Source organism: Toxorhynchites rutilus, chromosome 3, assembly GCF_029784135.1.
Source record: "Toxorhynchites rutilus septentrionalis strain SRP chromosome 3, ASM2978413v1, whole genome shotgun sequence".
NCBI lineage: Eukaryota > Metazoa > Arthropoda > Insecta > Diptera > Culicidae > Toxorhynchites > Toxorhynchites rutilus.
In genome coordinates, this window is record NC_073746.1 from 81,913,793 (window position 1) to 81,929,990 (window position 16,198).

General features: G+C 39.5%; 1 long non-coding RNA gene across 1 annotated transcript; it reads left to right on the forward strand.

Moving 5' to 3' along the window:
* Nucleotides 1-13,475: 13,475 nt before the first annotated feature.
* LOC129779780 (uncharacterized) lies at nucleotides 13,476-14,256 on the forward strand. The gene is made up of 2 exons (XR_008743767.1): nucleotides 13,476-13,614; nucleotides 13,676-14,256. It is a non-coding gene; the product is annotated as an uncharacterized LOC129779780 (long non-coding RNA).
* The last annotated feature ends 1,942 nt before the right edge of the window (nucleotides 14,257-16,198 follow it).

Consider the following 16,198-nt stretch of genomic DNA (forward strand, 5'->3'; position numbering starts at 1 on the left):
TACAAAGTGTTGTGAACCTCAAAAACGGTTTTTTATTGTTTTCGTGGAATTGATTGAAACAAGCCCTTCTGTTTCATTTGTTGAATGTTTCACCTAACAAACTGAAACATTCAATTTTAATTCAATTAAAATAGATTTACCGGAAAAAATTGTTCCGATTTTGATCGAAAATGCTACCCAAAATCAAGAGGTTCAGAAATATTGTTTCGAAAATGGAAATAAATATCAACAAAACCTACCATTATTCAGAATAGTGCACCCAGAACGCGAAATAATGAAAATTACGCATTCAAATTAACAAACAAGGTTTGAACAAGATAAATACGATTTTTTTTCGGTAGAATTTTTTCTTCTTTTTTTTCAATTCAGTTAATCTAATTAATTTTTTGTTTAATTTAATTACTCCCTTGCGTGCAGCACAATCTAACTGAATATAACATCACAGTGAAAATTAATTTGAAATTTGTTCCTAAAAAGAGTTTTCGTTCATCGTTCGTTCAGCTTCCATGATCGAATGGACTTACTTCATATTTGATTCCACCCATAAGGGATCGCTCAATGTTCTCGGTAACCTGCCTGAAATGTTTTTTCTCATAGTTCGCTGATTTTTTGCTTTTGCTTTCAAGTTTTCCGTATCTCGCATCGCGATTGATCGATATTTTTCAATCGGCTGGAGCTGTGAGATGTCTGAGAGATCAGTCACATGCACATTGTAGGGTTCTGCAGTTATTCTCATGCCGCCTGAGCAAGGGTGAACATGTGTGCTGCTTGATGAAACGCAGTATCAGTATTCATTTTGATACACTTTCTATTACATAAACTTGTTGATTCATCGTGTCTGAAGCTACGACTATTTTGCTCTTAAATCCGCAATTACATATAATGTCATATGTATTAAAAAATCGGTGGCTTTATGTGAGAAAATTCAACTCATTTGATTGGCAGATTAGCTGGCGCATTTGATTTCAAATTTGTACGGGGATTGTATGGCGAAGTGATCTATCTTCACTCTTCATTTCGTGAGATAGATTTTTCCATTTGCAGAAGATTGGATTTTCAAAAAAAGCTGGATGTATGGCTGCCACACGAGTTGACGCAGAAAAAATCTTTTAGACCGAATCAACGCCTGCGATGCACTGCTGAAACGGAACGAACTCGACCCCTTTTTGAAGAAGAAGGTGACTGGTGTTGAAAAGTGGATCACGTACGACAACCTAAAGCGAAAAAAGTCGTGGTCGAAGCGCGGTGAGCCGGCCCAAACCATCGCCAAGCCCGGATTGACGACCAGGAAGGTTTTGCTGTGTGTTTGGTGGGATTGGAAGGGAATCATCCACTATGAGCTGATCGTTTGAAGTAGGCGATTGACCAGAAGCGGCCAGAAATGATCAATAGGAATGGTGTTGTTTTCCACCAGGACAACGCTCGGCCTCACACATATAGTGGGGACAATGAAGTTGCCTTCTAAATGGCAACAAGTTTGCGAACAAAACGGCGCATATTTGACTTAAATTGGATAATTTTAAGTATGTTAAATAAAGCGTCAAATTACGATCAGAAATACGACATTTCTTTTTCCCCAACCCTATATATGAACAGCAACTGATCAGGTGTTCCGACCACTTTTCTACAAACTGGACAGAGGGGCTTTTGCTTATCCGAACTGGTGAAAAAACTATCGAATACTCTCTGGAGTAGTCATGAGCAAAACGGAACTAGGTTAAATAGTAGTCTCTTCCACGATGCTTGTTTAATAAGTCCCGATTGACTTGTGGAACCATGATTCGGAACGTGGAACGTTATTATTGACGCCTTTTACTACTACTTGTTGTGTTTTTCAGCATAATCCTGGCTATCACTTCGATGGCTTTCGATGACCTCGTTGAAGGTGATCGACGAGGTTATTGAAGCTCAGCCGATCGTCATTTGCCCACTCAGAAATATAAACATGCGCTTTGAAGTTACTTCCCACCTTCTGACTGGCTCTCGATTACCGCCATTGCCGCTATAGGCTGTTCATTCGTAGTATTTCAAGCTTCATATGGTTGTTTCCGCCATCCTGTTTTCAGAGCTCGTGAATTGCAATTGCTTCGTGCAGTCTCTTTCGACATGACCCTCCTTACTACACATCCTACATATCCCAGACCTGCCAATGCTGGTTTTCGCATGATTCCCAAACCATACAGTATCTTCAAGCAATAGCGTACTCTTCAATTCCTCCTCCGTAGTGATATCGATAGGTTCCTACACTCAATTGCTGTCTTTTGAGATAGAGCTTTCACGTTCCCCTAGGAACGTTGAGACGAGTTTTCAGGAGGCTGAACCACCAAATCCTTTTTCAGCTCGAAAAGCTTCTTCTCTTGGAACGCATTGTTTCCATCATGTTTTATTCTAGCACCCAGACCTCGATCGGTTCTTGCCTTCAGGAGAAGACTTGTACATGTCACTCCTTCCTGCGCATAGCTAAGCAGGACATTTTCCTTTCTTCTTTTTCTCTGAGGCCTGATGAGGTGTATATGCTCATCATACTCACGTTCCATCTTCCTTTCAGTTTCTTTCGATTATCACAGAGTGCATGTGGAGTAAAGACGAGTCCCGTCGTTGGTGCACACGATTATCCCTAAGGTCTCTCTTTATGATTGTGGCTACAAAGACATCGAGCATGCTGTTTGGTCGTGTTTTTGGTCCTGCTGCCCGCTCTCAGCGTTTCAGAGCATTAAGGGTACAATACAGATGATCGGATATCCCAGTTCCGGATATCATAGGTAGCCGTGATCATAATCTTCTGTTTTATCTATACTTGTTCCACAGAAATGCCAGTATCAACGTTTAATGAGGTTTCCTCCGTTGTATCATTGTATTTTATCCCTCCCATCTGATCGATAAACTTCTACTTAGCCGCGGCAACACAAAAACATAATCTTTACGGTACAAACAAAACGGGGCGAAGGTTCAACACGCGCTGAAGATTGTGCAGGCCAGTGAACTATTCGGACTATTCTACTCTGGATCACTCGAGTCGTGAGAGACGTCTCACGCTAGATGTGGGGTACAGACTAGGGGGGCATTGCTGATTAATAGTCAGCAGCATCTCAATAGTAAGTATCCCATGTTGGCCATACGTTCAGAGTAGTGATAAAATTGACAGTAGTTTGGCCGGGTACCGGATACCGCCAAACTTTGGGGCAGGATATCCGGCACCCGAAAATCGTCGCGTTCTGTACAAAAATCCCATTGCTAACGAAATCGACTATTAAGCAAAAAAAAAAATCGAATCGATCACAATCACGTTCCTTACGTTTAGTGGTCATTAATTTTCAAGCAGTAGCCCCAAACGACAAGGTTTGTTAGAGTTTATCATTCAGATACCTGTGTTTATAGTAAAAGATTGTTCTCTGAAGCTAGCCTGGTGCACGAAGCAAAGCGTAATCGGTTACAAAAAAATATAATAAAAGTCATAGCGTAAATGAACTAATGTTATGAGTTAATATTAATTTAACTTTGAAATAATATGATTTATCTTGTGTTAATGAGAAATTATTGTAGTTCTCTATCCGGTAACCGGACTATCCTGCCGGATACCGGATAGTTACCGGATATCCGTTTCATCTTTAGTTCAGAGCATTGGGAGATTGCAAAATTGCAATTACGAACAACACACTGTAATTCTAACCTCGAGTCAGTCGCGGGTAACCGATTACAAATTACTAACATATTTTTCAAGCAAATCTTCGAAATATTGAACTCCAGGCCTCGTCAGGCTAACGCCATGTGAGCCTTTAGAAAATAAATTTTGGGGAAAAATACGCTAAGAAATCACTGCTGTGGGTGAAAACCAAGGTGTTCGTAGCAAATATAACCATGGACAAGGATGGACGAGATATACAAGGAAGAGTACCTGTATAAACCCCCAAGTAACCCCAAACAAGTGCAAGAGTACAAGTCCTGAGCAAAGCAGCAGCAACATTGCAAAAGAAGCAATATCAACAAGAGGAGCAGCAAGATAAGCAACACCTTTTGAGTGCGGCTCGATACAGAAATTCTAAAATTAAAAAAAAAAGAAAATGTGTAAAACCAATTGTTGAAGGATTCGTTGTACAAAAAATTACTTCCTCCTTCCACTGGTACACGTACGTTCGGATCGTAGGCGGATCACAAGGTATTCGAGCTTAAACCATTGACGTATGCAGAAGTGTTTTTGGCTTTTCAAAAAAAGTATTTCATTGGTGCTGAATAACGAAGATTATGTGCTACATTTTTCAGGATTTTTTCGAAGTCATTGGTGGATTCTCCCAGAGAATCTGTGAACCAACAAATCATTCGGGGCATGCGATCTGTTTCCGAATTCCGAATCGAGTGAATCGGAACCACTAAAGTTGGACTAGTTGAAAAACCGGGTGAACGAAATACCAGAAGAATTAACTTTCGTGGTGGTGAAACAAACATGCAATCACAATTGAGCTGATTAAGTAGAACAGCATTGTTGAATATTTACGTAGTATAAAGAAATTCATCACGCGTATGCTGGAGACACAGTGTGACAGAGTAGTGCTCATAATGGAAAAGATAGAGTCTTTACGTTAGGTAGTTGTAAAGATACCTTCACACGGTGGCAGATTAAAGGGTGTGTCACATCAAATTGCATCACGGAAAACACGCTGTAGAAATTCGCCCAGTAGACCGATCCTTTTGAAAATTTTAGACAGTAAAATAAAAACTATTAAACAGCTTTTGGCATTTTCTTTTTATTCATACTTCGAGCCCAAGCCCGTATGCTCGCACCTTCCTCTTTACCCCGTCCATAAGGTTCTGTACAACGTCAGGTTGTAGTTTTTTTTTAACAGAAATCCATTTTCTCTTGAAGTCCGTCTCCGATTTGACAACTTTTGGGTTCTTCCGGAGGGCCTGCTTCATAATCGCCCAATATTTCTCTATTGGGCGAAGCTCCGGCGCGTTGGGCGGGTTCATTTCCTTTGGCACGAAGGTGACCCCGTTGGCTTGGTACCACTCCAACACGTCCTTTGAATAGTGGCACGAAGCGAGATCCGGCCAGAAGATGGTCGGGCCCTCGTGCTGCTTCAATAGTGGTAGTAAGCGCTTCTGTAGGCACTCCTTAAGGTAAACCTGCCCGTTTACCGTGCCGGTCATCACGAAGGGGGTGCTCCGCTTTCCGCAAGAGCAGATCGAGTAGAAAAGCTTGCCACACCATGTACTTTTTGGCAAACTTGGATAGTTTCTGCTTGCGAATCTACTCCGAAACGCTGAATTTGTCCTCTGCGGAGAAGAACAACAGGCCCGGCAGCTGACGAAAGTCCGCTTTGACGTAGGTTTCGTCGTTCATTACCAGGCAATGCGGCTTCGTCAGCATTTCGGTGTACAGCTTCCGGGCTCGCGTCCTCCCCACCATGTTTTGCCTTTCGTCGCGGTTAGGAGCCTTCTGAACCAGGCCCTCCCGCTGCTTGGTCCGCTGGACGAATGAACTTGACAAATTCAGCTTATTGGCGACATCCCGGACCGAACTGCGACATCCCGGACTAAACTGCTTAACTACGCGCTTGTGATCTTTTTCACTGACGGAGCATCCATTTTTCCGTTCTTCACCTTCCGGTCGATGGTTAGGTTCTCGAAGTATCGTTTTAGTACTCTGCTGACCGTGGATTGGACGATTCCCAGCATCTTACCGATGTCCCGATGTGACAACTCCGGATTCTCGAAATGAGTGCACAGGATTAATTCACGACGCTCTTTTTCGTTCGACGACATTTTTCCAAATTTAAAAAATTGACAGTGAAGCATGGCCAACGTGATCTATACACTCTTATCTGATTATAAGCGAAAGGGTTCTCTATGCAACGGCAATGTTGCCTCGAACGCACAGATGAGGCTTGGTTTGTATCCGCGATAATTTGGACGCGTTCATAACACTGTAAATTTGAAATATGGTTATGAGCCATGAGTAAAAGTGTCTGTGCTATAAGACGAAATGTTTGATTTTGATGGCGACGAATGAAAGGAACGTGCCCGAACGGATATTGTAGATCCGTGATGAAAACCCCGATCTTTCGATACGTCAACTTGCCTAAAAGCTAAATTTTACCAGAGCTACTGTTCACAGTGTATTAAAAAAAATCGAAACGTTTGACTATCGAAAATAAACCAAGGATTAAAAAAAAAGTGACGAATCAGCCAAAAGGCTGAATGTCACTATGATATAGCAAAAAATAAATAGATAAATAATAAAACATAAAGACACCCGAATGACAAACGTTTAATTTGTTCATACTCCATGATCCACTTTTTATTTCAGTGTTTGCCATGACGAAGCTAATTTGAATCTACTTTTATATCCACTAGCATCAAGTTGGAACATAATCATAGTTTTCATCGAACGATAGTAGCAATGGTGTAGATAAGGTTATAAACCGTTCAAGTGGGAGAAAAGGCTGTTGCCTTTCTTCCTCGTTGCTTCGATTGACGTCAGTGATTATTTATGCAAGCAGCAGCAATCTACGATTCAAGATCAACTGATAAGTTGAGTGCCCTTTGTATCACCATCTGTTCTCCTGGAATCAGATTGTGTTCATTGTGTTGTACATTGTGTTCGAATATTGTGTTGTAACTTTAACAGTGTGCTCCACAATTTCAATTGCTTGAGGAATAACAGCGAGAGAAATGAACTCAAATTCGGTTGGTAACCATCGACTGGCAACGGATGAATTCCTACTGTAAGCACGTATACAACATACCGAATAGTGATTATATGGGCTCGGTATAACCCACAAGGGTTTCCACATTCCACTTAAAGCCCCGCGTATTTCTGTCCCGCTTGACAACCGTAATGACACTTGACACAGCTATGGTGCGCCGTGCGCAAACTGGCATTACATGGCATTCACTTTATGCCAACATTTGCATAGTTTATATGCACCTTTCAGCTACCATGTCATCACAAATGAAAACCAAGCCATGCTTGACAACGACTCTTATGTCTCCTGCTTTTTTTTGCGCCCCCATTCTCAAACAGAAATCACGAGAGCAACTGACAGCGAACCAGAAAATTGTGATAGAAATGTAATTGAAATCCAAATTTCTAATTCGCTGCTCATCGGTGTCACTTCCCCTGAATAGTGGCGAACAAAGCAAACAATCGCAAGGGAAGCGTGCCAAAAACCGAATCAGAGAAACATATTTTGGTGATTTGGCCGGCTTTTTATCGGTCCGTCTACCCTGAAGCAGAGTCCTGCTCCCCGCCTCTGGGAATTTATCGGTGCCACGACGACAAGGTCGGCACCAAGGAAGCAGTCGGTGAGGTCTTTTATGATTGTGAATTTTCTTAAGCTTCTCACACGGTACCCTGCACATGCGAAGATCAAATTAATGTTTTCCACTCGATTGCCTTCCTTCCTATAGCGTCCGACCGACCCACAACTGGGTATGCTGGTTGAATTTCAATCTATTCCTGCATCCATTATACTTATTAAATTGAACGGAACGATTCAATATTCAGATGGTTCGAATTGATTTTCGTGCCGAGAATGTCTGTGCTATGTACGAATGTGATGAATGTGACGCAGTTATGGTTTGGTTTCTGGTATTTTGATATTGTTTTTGAGAGGCTTGTGAAACCCGAATCAGGTCGATGATTTGCTGTGTGTTGCGAAATTAGTTTAGTTAGGATTATTAAGGTAGAGGATATGATCGAAAAACAATTATATGATTGGACGCCAATATTATTCTGTTATAGAAGAAAATTGAGTTGGGAACTCCACCCCCATTACAGTGATCTCAGAATTAGTTTAATTGCGAAAAAATAAATTCATAATCAAAATTGCAAAATTTGAAGGGGTCATGTCTGGCGAACTAGAAGACCTCTAGAATCATGTAAAATTAATAATCAAACACATCTGGACATGTGAACAAGGGCTCCGTCTTGTGCGTACACTTTATCCGTATACCAGATGTACGTAAATATACTCCAAGGCAGTGGCGTAGCGTGACCGGATGACACCCGGGGTCACTAGGGTGTCACCCCTCCAAACTTATCTAAACATGAAACGTATTTATTATAATATTGAATATGGTATCTCTAACAAAAGCTGCCTTTTCGAAACTTCGTAAATACCTGTTTGTCAAATCGACTTTTTCAGTTCGCTGTCAAGTATTTCGGCTTCTTTTTAAGGCGATTTCGACCGTTGTTGTAAATACAGATGAAAATGATCAATGCACTGCAACATTCCCTTTCCATCGTTGGACCGGGCCCGGAAGATCTTTCGCCAGCTTTGCTTATTTTAATTTATCTAGCTATCTAGAAGTATTGTAGGAATTTTCCTTTCTGTGGCAAATTTTTAATCAATGGATTTAACCCTCCTGTACTCGCGCGCAAAATTGTAGCTCGCATACTCACAAACTCTGTGTGTCTTTGTAATATTGATGTTGTGTATTTTAGGCGTCATTGGTATTTATTTAAAGAAAAATATATAATTGAATGAAAAAACTTCAGAAAATATTTTTTCTTCAACTTCATTCTGTTTGGATGGTCAGCCACTTCATTGATTCTCGGTCTATCAGAACGTGTGCGCGAGTATAGGAGGGTTGATAAAACCTTTTTACCATTTCGACTAGACTGTTCCTTTCAACAGCGAGTAGAAATACCAGTGCATTGAGTCTGGTCACATTTACCCGAAACCAACTCACCCGAAAGACATTCATTCGAATTCCACTCACCCGAATGTAACAAATACCCGAATGCGACAGCTACCCGAATGTAACACCTACCCGAACTGACGCTTACCCGAATGCAACATTTACCCGAATGTAACATTTACCCGAATGTAACATCTACCCGAATGCGTCACATACCCGAAAGAAGGATATATTCGAATAATACGCAAATTTTACTATTAGGAAGTATTCGTATATTTATTGCTTATCAGTGATATATAAAGATCATGTTTGTCTCATACGTTAATTTCCATTCAAAAAGTATTTTCCGTGGGTAGTGCAATTTGAGAAATAGGGGCGTTGAATAAAATCCTTTTTCAAAATAATGAAAAGTGAAAGAATGCAGTCTTATAACGTATTATGAAGTTTATCCATTCATATAGATGACGCAGCCCGTTTACTTAAAAGAAAGCTGCCAATTTTGGTACATACGTATTATGGCACTGTAGTGCAATTTTGTTTATGAATTTATTTTTTCGCAATTAAACTAATTCTGAGATCACTGTAATGGGGGTGGAGTTCCCAACTAACGAGGACAAGTAACCGAGGCGGCCTTAAGCCTCTCAAATAACCTGTGTTCCACCGATTGCCCGGTTAGTTTGAAACATAGAAGACGGTCATCTAGTTAGCTCGGTATACGTTTGCAACCAGACAATCTCTGGTGTATCACGTTTGCAATCAGGCAATCAGATTGCATGACATGCATAATTAACCGGGCGAACGTAACGCACCAGGTAAACGTATACCTGACTAAAGGATCGACTCCTATGTTTCGAACAAACCGGGCAATCGGTGGAACATACGTTTGCTATTCCATAACCCAAGCTAGTTTCTGAATGATCTCTTGGCCTTAAAAAGCAATACGGAAAGCAAAGAAGACGGCATGTCAGTTGTGCCTATACTAATTTCTAAAAATGACAAAGCGAAGTCTTCAACATCTTTTTCGAATTTCTTCGAAAAAGATGTTAAACTTCGTTACTTCGCAATAGGAGATTCGACAAAACTCATAATCTGATTTGTCGGATTTTTTCATTCAGGTAAACATTGCATTCGGGAAAATGTCGCATTCGTGTATTTGTCGCATTCGGGTATTTGTCGCATTCGGGTAAACGTTGCATTCGGGTAAATGTGCTTCGGGTAAACGTGTTTCGGGTGAATGGTATTCGGGTGATTGGGACACAACGTTGCTCAGAGATGGTCCTTGCAAATTTTCTGCGCTAGATCTACTTCATGCGGCACAACGCGTCAGAAGTACAGATAAACTTCAGAAACTTCTGGTCTGACTTATTGTGAAATGTACCTCAGCAGCAGGCAAATCGCCAAGAAAATCATTCGTTTACTGTCTGTTATTGAAAATTTTGTGAAACATGATATTATGGCAAAACACGTCGCGGCGGCCGAAAAGCTGTTATTTCAGAACGAGAACGTAGAGGAATTCTTCGAAAAGCAACCGGGCAGAACATGAATTCTTATGAAATATAGGTCGAACTACAGTTTCCTGTAACTGCAAGACGTGAAGCTTGTTTTTAGCGACGAGATGAAAATAATTTGGGTGCTCCAGATGGGTTTCAACATTATAAGCATGATTTGCGTAATCGTACTCAGATCAGAATGAGTCGGAATTTTGGAGGAGGATCGGTTATGGTTTTTAGCGCATTTTCCTATAACCTACCCATTGTTTTTGACATGCTGGAAGAAGTTTTAATTGATGCTGCAGAAGAGTTTGCTGGTGAAAATTTTATTTTTCAGTAGGACTATGCTTCAATCCACGCATCCAAGCACACTAAGTAATGGTTATCTGATCACAATATCGTTGTTTTGGATTGGCCTGTTATCTCACCGGATCTCAGTCCGATTGAGAACCTCTGGGGAATTCTGTTACGAAACGTTTATCGTAAGGGACGTAAATTTCAGAATGTCTCACAACTGAATCAAGCCGTAAAAGAGGAATGCGCAAAAATCGTCGAAGCCTAAGAAAACTGGTTGTTTCAATGCAAAATCGATTGGTTGATGTCTTGAAAAAAGTGGAGACAATACGAATGGTAATTTGAAGAAACTAAGTCTGGTGAAGAAGTCGAGTGTGGGACTTAATTCCAATTGAGTAGCTAAACCGTTTCCCTAGCCGGTCTTGCTCGGTGCGACGGGGCATTGCCATAAAGAAAAAAATCAATGAAGCCTTTTCTAATACTCCAATCATTTTTATAGCAAAGCATGGTTCGATTCGATCAGTTGTTCTCGGCAACGTTTACTGTGAACAGTATCACCAGTTTCGAAAAGGTCGAGCATAATCACACCGCTCTGATTCATGAAAACACACATTTCGAAACGATCTGTTCTTATGGTCGATGTGAACGGTTGCACGAGTCAACATATGAACTTTTGCGTTCGGGATTCTTGAGATATACCTACCAACATTTCAACATCGGTCGAGATCCGACACAAAAAATAAATTTTACCTCTAACTTCAACCCAACATTTCGAATTAGAATGTGGCAAAAATATGAAAGTTTCAATTTGTTTTGTGCAAAAAAAACAATTAAACGTTGTGAAAAACACATACAAAGTTCGGAAAGCACCGAACCAGGGTGTCACACAGGCATGATGGCATGGCGAAAAACAAATGACTACGAACAATCATTCTATTCAAAATGGCCCTTAAGGGTGTCATCCGAATGACGGTCATCGACACGAGTGGCACCATTTTCAAACAGCGGGTCCAACTGCAAGGTTTTGCTGACGACTGATATCATAGCACGGAACTTTGCGACGGTGAAGGACACTTAAATCAAACTAAGAGCAGATGCCAGGCGTATCGGGCTGCTGACCCTTATTCCGGAACATGAGCGAGTTTAGAAATTTTTAAATCCGATCGCGATCGACTTTTCTATTCCGCAACCCGAACAGGATCAACTTGTGCTATCTGAAATCAGTTTGAGATTCAAACCTAATCGACATATGCAATAGTGGCTGTTACGGGAAAAAATCGATGATTGGGGCACAAACACTTCACTTAACCACGTGATTTTCAGAACACTAGATAATTTGACTATTTCACTATTTCACTTCGATAGTTAATTTGCGATTAAACATCTCACTACAATGATTTATGTGCGAGTGAACATTTCACTACGTGGGTTTAGTTGCTACTGAACATGCATGAAAAATGCATTTTTTTACAAAAAATGTCGGCATTTCGTTAAAAATCAATATTTTGGAAAAAAAATCCTCTGTACGATAACAGGAAATATATCCAAAATCACGTAAAAAACAATTGATTGAAATCCACTAAAACAAAACTTGCAGAACTCCCGCCAGTTTACAAGGTTTGGGCTGCAAGGGTTCAACAAACCGGTTGCAGCTATTCAGGGGACAGTTCAATTGCCACAAGTTATTTTTTGTTTGTTAAATAATTTAGGGAGAATGCGGTTAGAATGAACAGTGTTGGTAAAATGAACCACTGCTCAAACTTCGATAATTTAACTAGAAACCAATTGATACTTGTTGATTATACTATTCTTGGAACATTTGAAGCTGTGAAGAGCAATGAGAGGTAAACAGATATTTTGTTTGGTTTCAGTGAATTATTCGCATTCGAAATTACTTTGTTGTTTGAAGCAAAATGAGCCACCACTGGAAAAAGGACTAACAATGTTTTGTTTTCCAAAGCTGATCTACCTCATCACATGTTGCTTTAAAAGGGTTCCTTTTGCGGCTTTGACTCTGATAAAATACGCCATCTCAATTAAAACCAAACCTCAATATGTAAAGCGTTTGCTACATTTGATTAGCATATACGGGGCTACTCGCTCGTTTATCTCATGCATACGAATGAAATGTTAACTTTCATGGTATGGGTACGTTCGTAATTCTTCGGATCGTTTGACGTTTACTCGCAACCGAGTAAGTGACAATGTATAAACCCAGCTTTAAGCCGGGTTCAGACGGTGCGAGTAAGCATACGAGTCGGTCTAGTCAGTTACTGCAGTACAGCTACTCACACCGTGTGAACACATCATGCCAGTTAGTGTCATGTGTGATTCGGCGTGCGAGCTACTTCAAATTTTTTTGAATTTACTCGCACTCGCATCCCTCAAAACGTCAAAAACAGAATTTAGCGCTCGAATCAGGGATGCCAAATCTTTACATTGTCTTTACATGTCTCTATTTTTAAGATATTTGAAAATATGCGAAGATTATTATAGACTTGAAAATTATTGAAAAAACAAATAAAACCCTCATAGTTTCTAAGCGGAATCGTTGTTATTAAACGGTTTTATTTAGCTTGCCCTGTAATCTGTTTGTATGTTTGTAACATGTCCCACATTAGTAGAAATTTGACCCCCTTCTTGTTGACCGATTGATCTGAAATTTGGAACACACCTTTATCTCTGTAGTCATTACAAAACTGCGTATTTCATTATCTTGTAAATCCAAGATAGAGGCCGCTACAAAATGGCGGATCCCTTTCTTCCTCAAAACCTCATCAATGTGGGTTTTCCAAAACCCCATCAATATGGGTATCAAATGAAAGGGCTTGACTAGCAGAATACAGTTATTTAAGAAAAATGCAAATCCAAGATGGCTGCCACTACTAAATGGCGGACTACATAGTTTCCCAAAACTTCATTAATATGGGTGTTGGGGGGAAGCAAACTACGCCACTGATGACTTGATCTGAACCTGCGCATCCGGACGGTGCCACTCCATGACGCACCCAGACAATCATTGACAGCTAGCTGTCATCACTGTCATTCTGAAAACTTCTCTCGTACCACACATTCTTTGCTAATCACAAAAAAGGAGTAGAGATAGAACCCAAAATAAAGTTGAATTCCCAAATTGTTAAATAATTGAATCATCCTGTCGTGCTTTGAATTTAAAACGAGGAGATCAAATGTAGGTAAAACCTAATAATGTAAAGTTCTTGTTTAATTATTGTTTCTCTTAATAAATACAGCTTTGAGCTCGCTATACATTGATAAAAACGCGTGCTGAATAGAACCTCCGAAACCCCCGTAACAATGGGTATCAAATGAAAGGGATTGACTAGCAGAACACGGTTATTTATGAAAAATGCAAATCCATCAAAATTCTACCAAATGGCGGACTACATATTATGTCAAAACACCATTAATATGGGTATCAAATGAAAGGGCTTGAATAGTAGATCACAGTAGATCATGAAAAATTAAAATCCAAGATGGCCGCAATCACAAAATAGCAATATACTTTATTAAACGGTTTTATTTAGCTTGAACTGTTCGTATGTATGTATGTATGTCTGTAGGATTGTCCCACAGTAATAGAAATTTGACCAATAGGAACTGACCGGATAGGAACTGCTGTCATTTTAAAACTGCTTATCTTGAAAAATCCAATTTGGCCTCCGCTCAAAATCGCTGATTCCATATCATCTCAAAAAAAAAGGTTGATTGAGATATGTGTATCAAACCAACGAACTTGACTTGGAGAACACACTATGTATTTTCTGCAATCTACTCAATATCGGTATCAAATGAAATTTTTTGACTGATAGAATACAGTACAATGCCTTTATTGTAGAGAAATATTCTAATGAAACAGATAATGTACTAAAAACTAGAAAATAAAATGAGTAAACAAAAACTTTTTAAATTATAAAATCCATTCATTTTCATTATCCACAATTAGTGATTTCATCATATGTCCCACTATTTTATTTTAGTCTTATCAATGCCCTAGACTAATGAAGGAGAGGTGTGATAACTACTAACTGCAACTTGCCTAATTATTTTCTCTAGCTTTTAGTACATTATTATGTTTAATCACAAATAAACCGTTTAACTTAAAAAGTTTTTTTACTCATTTTATTTTGTTTTGCACGCTGGTGGGGCACGTTTTCTTTTTGAGATAGTTTTCTTGGGATTCTAAATATAAAATCATTATCGGGCACAATTTTCATTCGAAATTCACTCACAACTTCCAAAAAAAGTATTGTTCTAAAAAACAGAATACATATTCCATTTAAAAAAGTAGATTTTCATTCATTATTTTAGTTTTTGAGGCGTATTCATTCCTCCTGCAAATCTACTATCATTTTCATTTCACAAATTGGTACACGAAGCTGCTGTCAAGGCGAAATAATTCAAAATTTGAAAAATCTTTTAGACTGCCATTTGTAGCACTACATACTTTCGGAATTATTTTAGCTATGGATGCTTTCGAGATTCTAAAAAAATATCGACAATAATCTGAACGATATTCCAGAAGAAAGGTACAACATTTCTAGTTTCACTTATGTAGGTATAGCATCCCTCATGAGTGTATCTTGCGTTGTATTTGTGGAGCAATTAAATCCAACAGTTTTTTCACTTTTTCAGGTGTTATTCTCAACACTGCTCTGTACTCTCGGGGATCATCATCGTAGAGTTACTTCAATATTGTATTTGTTGCTCCTTTTTTTTTGCATCCAATTCCTGGACCGAATCCTTTTTTCTTTCTGCTTTTTCCGGATAGTACCTTCAGTTCAAAGAAATTCAGCACAAAGTATTTTTAAACACGGCCAGTGTGTGTTTAGCGATAAAATTGTGTAATGATAAATTCAACTGAAAATCTAAGACGAAAACTGCCAATAAAGAAGTCGATTTCGGATCAATCATCTGACAAATTCGGATCTGATTGCTGTTTCTGACGATTTGATGGACATTTGAAAAACCGCCTGGCATCTCTGGAAAACCTGTGCCGTAGTATCTAGTTTCTTGCCAGCAGCTCACATTGTGTGAACGGACAAGGCGAGTCAACCATTTGTCAAGCGAGTTCACCGGGTCAGTAGCTGCTCATTGTGAAGCCAGCTACTAGCAACGTATAAATGGGCCTTTACTGCCGTTACTTGCACGAATTCATGCGAGTGTGAGCAAAACAGAACCAAAAGCGTGAAAAAGACCTTCGAGTACTAACGGGAACAATTGTCAGAAGGTTAAATTAGCACGGAAGAAACGGAAAAGAAAACAGAACGAAACACACGATTAACGAGAATTACTCACAAAATTATGGGCCTAATTCTCGAATACACTTCACGGTGGAAATGGAATAAACGGTACGCCACTGAACTACGTTCTACGAGTTAGTGAAGTGTCGAAGATAATAGTGAGTTTTCAGGCAGAATGAGCACTTTTCAAATAAAAAATCATTAATGAAAATTAACTTCTTCGTATCAAACTGGTATTCAATGTGAGTGGAAAACTTTGTTTTCTTCATGTGATATAATAATCTCATACAAAAATTTCATCTGAAGATAATTTGGTATTATAATGATAAGTTTAGTGGGAAACTAATCTCGTATCCAGATGTCGACAACGTACCGTTGTCATCGCGGATACGTTTCATTTCGTTTCCACCGTGAAGTGTATTCGAAGCAGTGCTTGGAAATATCTGTATCACATCAATCTTTTTAGCTGAATTTCCGACCACATTCGATCATTATACCATTGCATTCGGGATA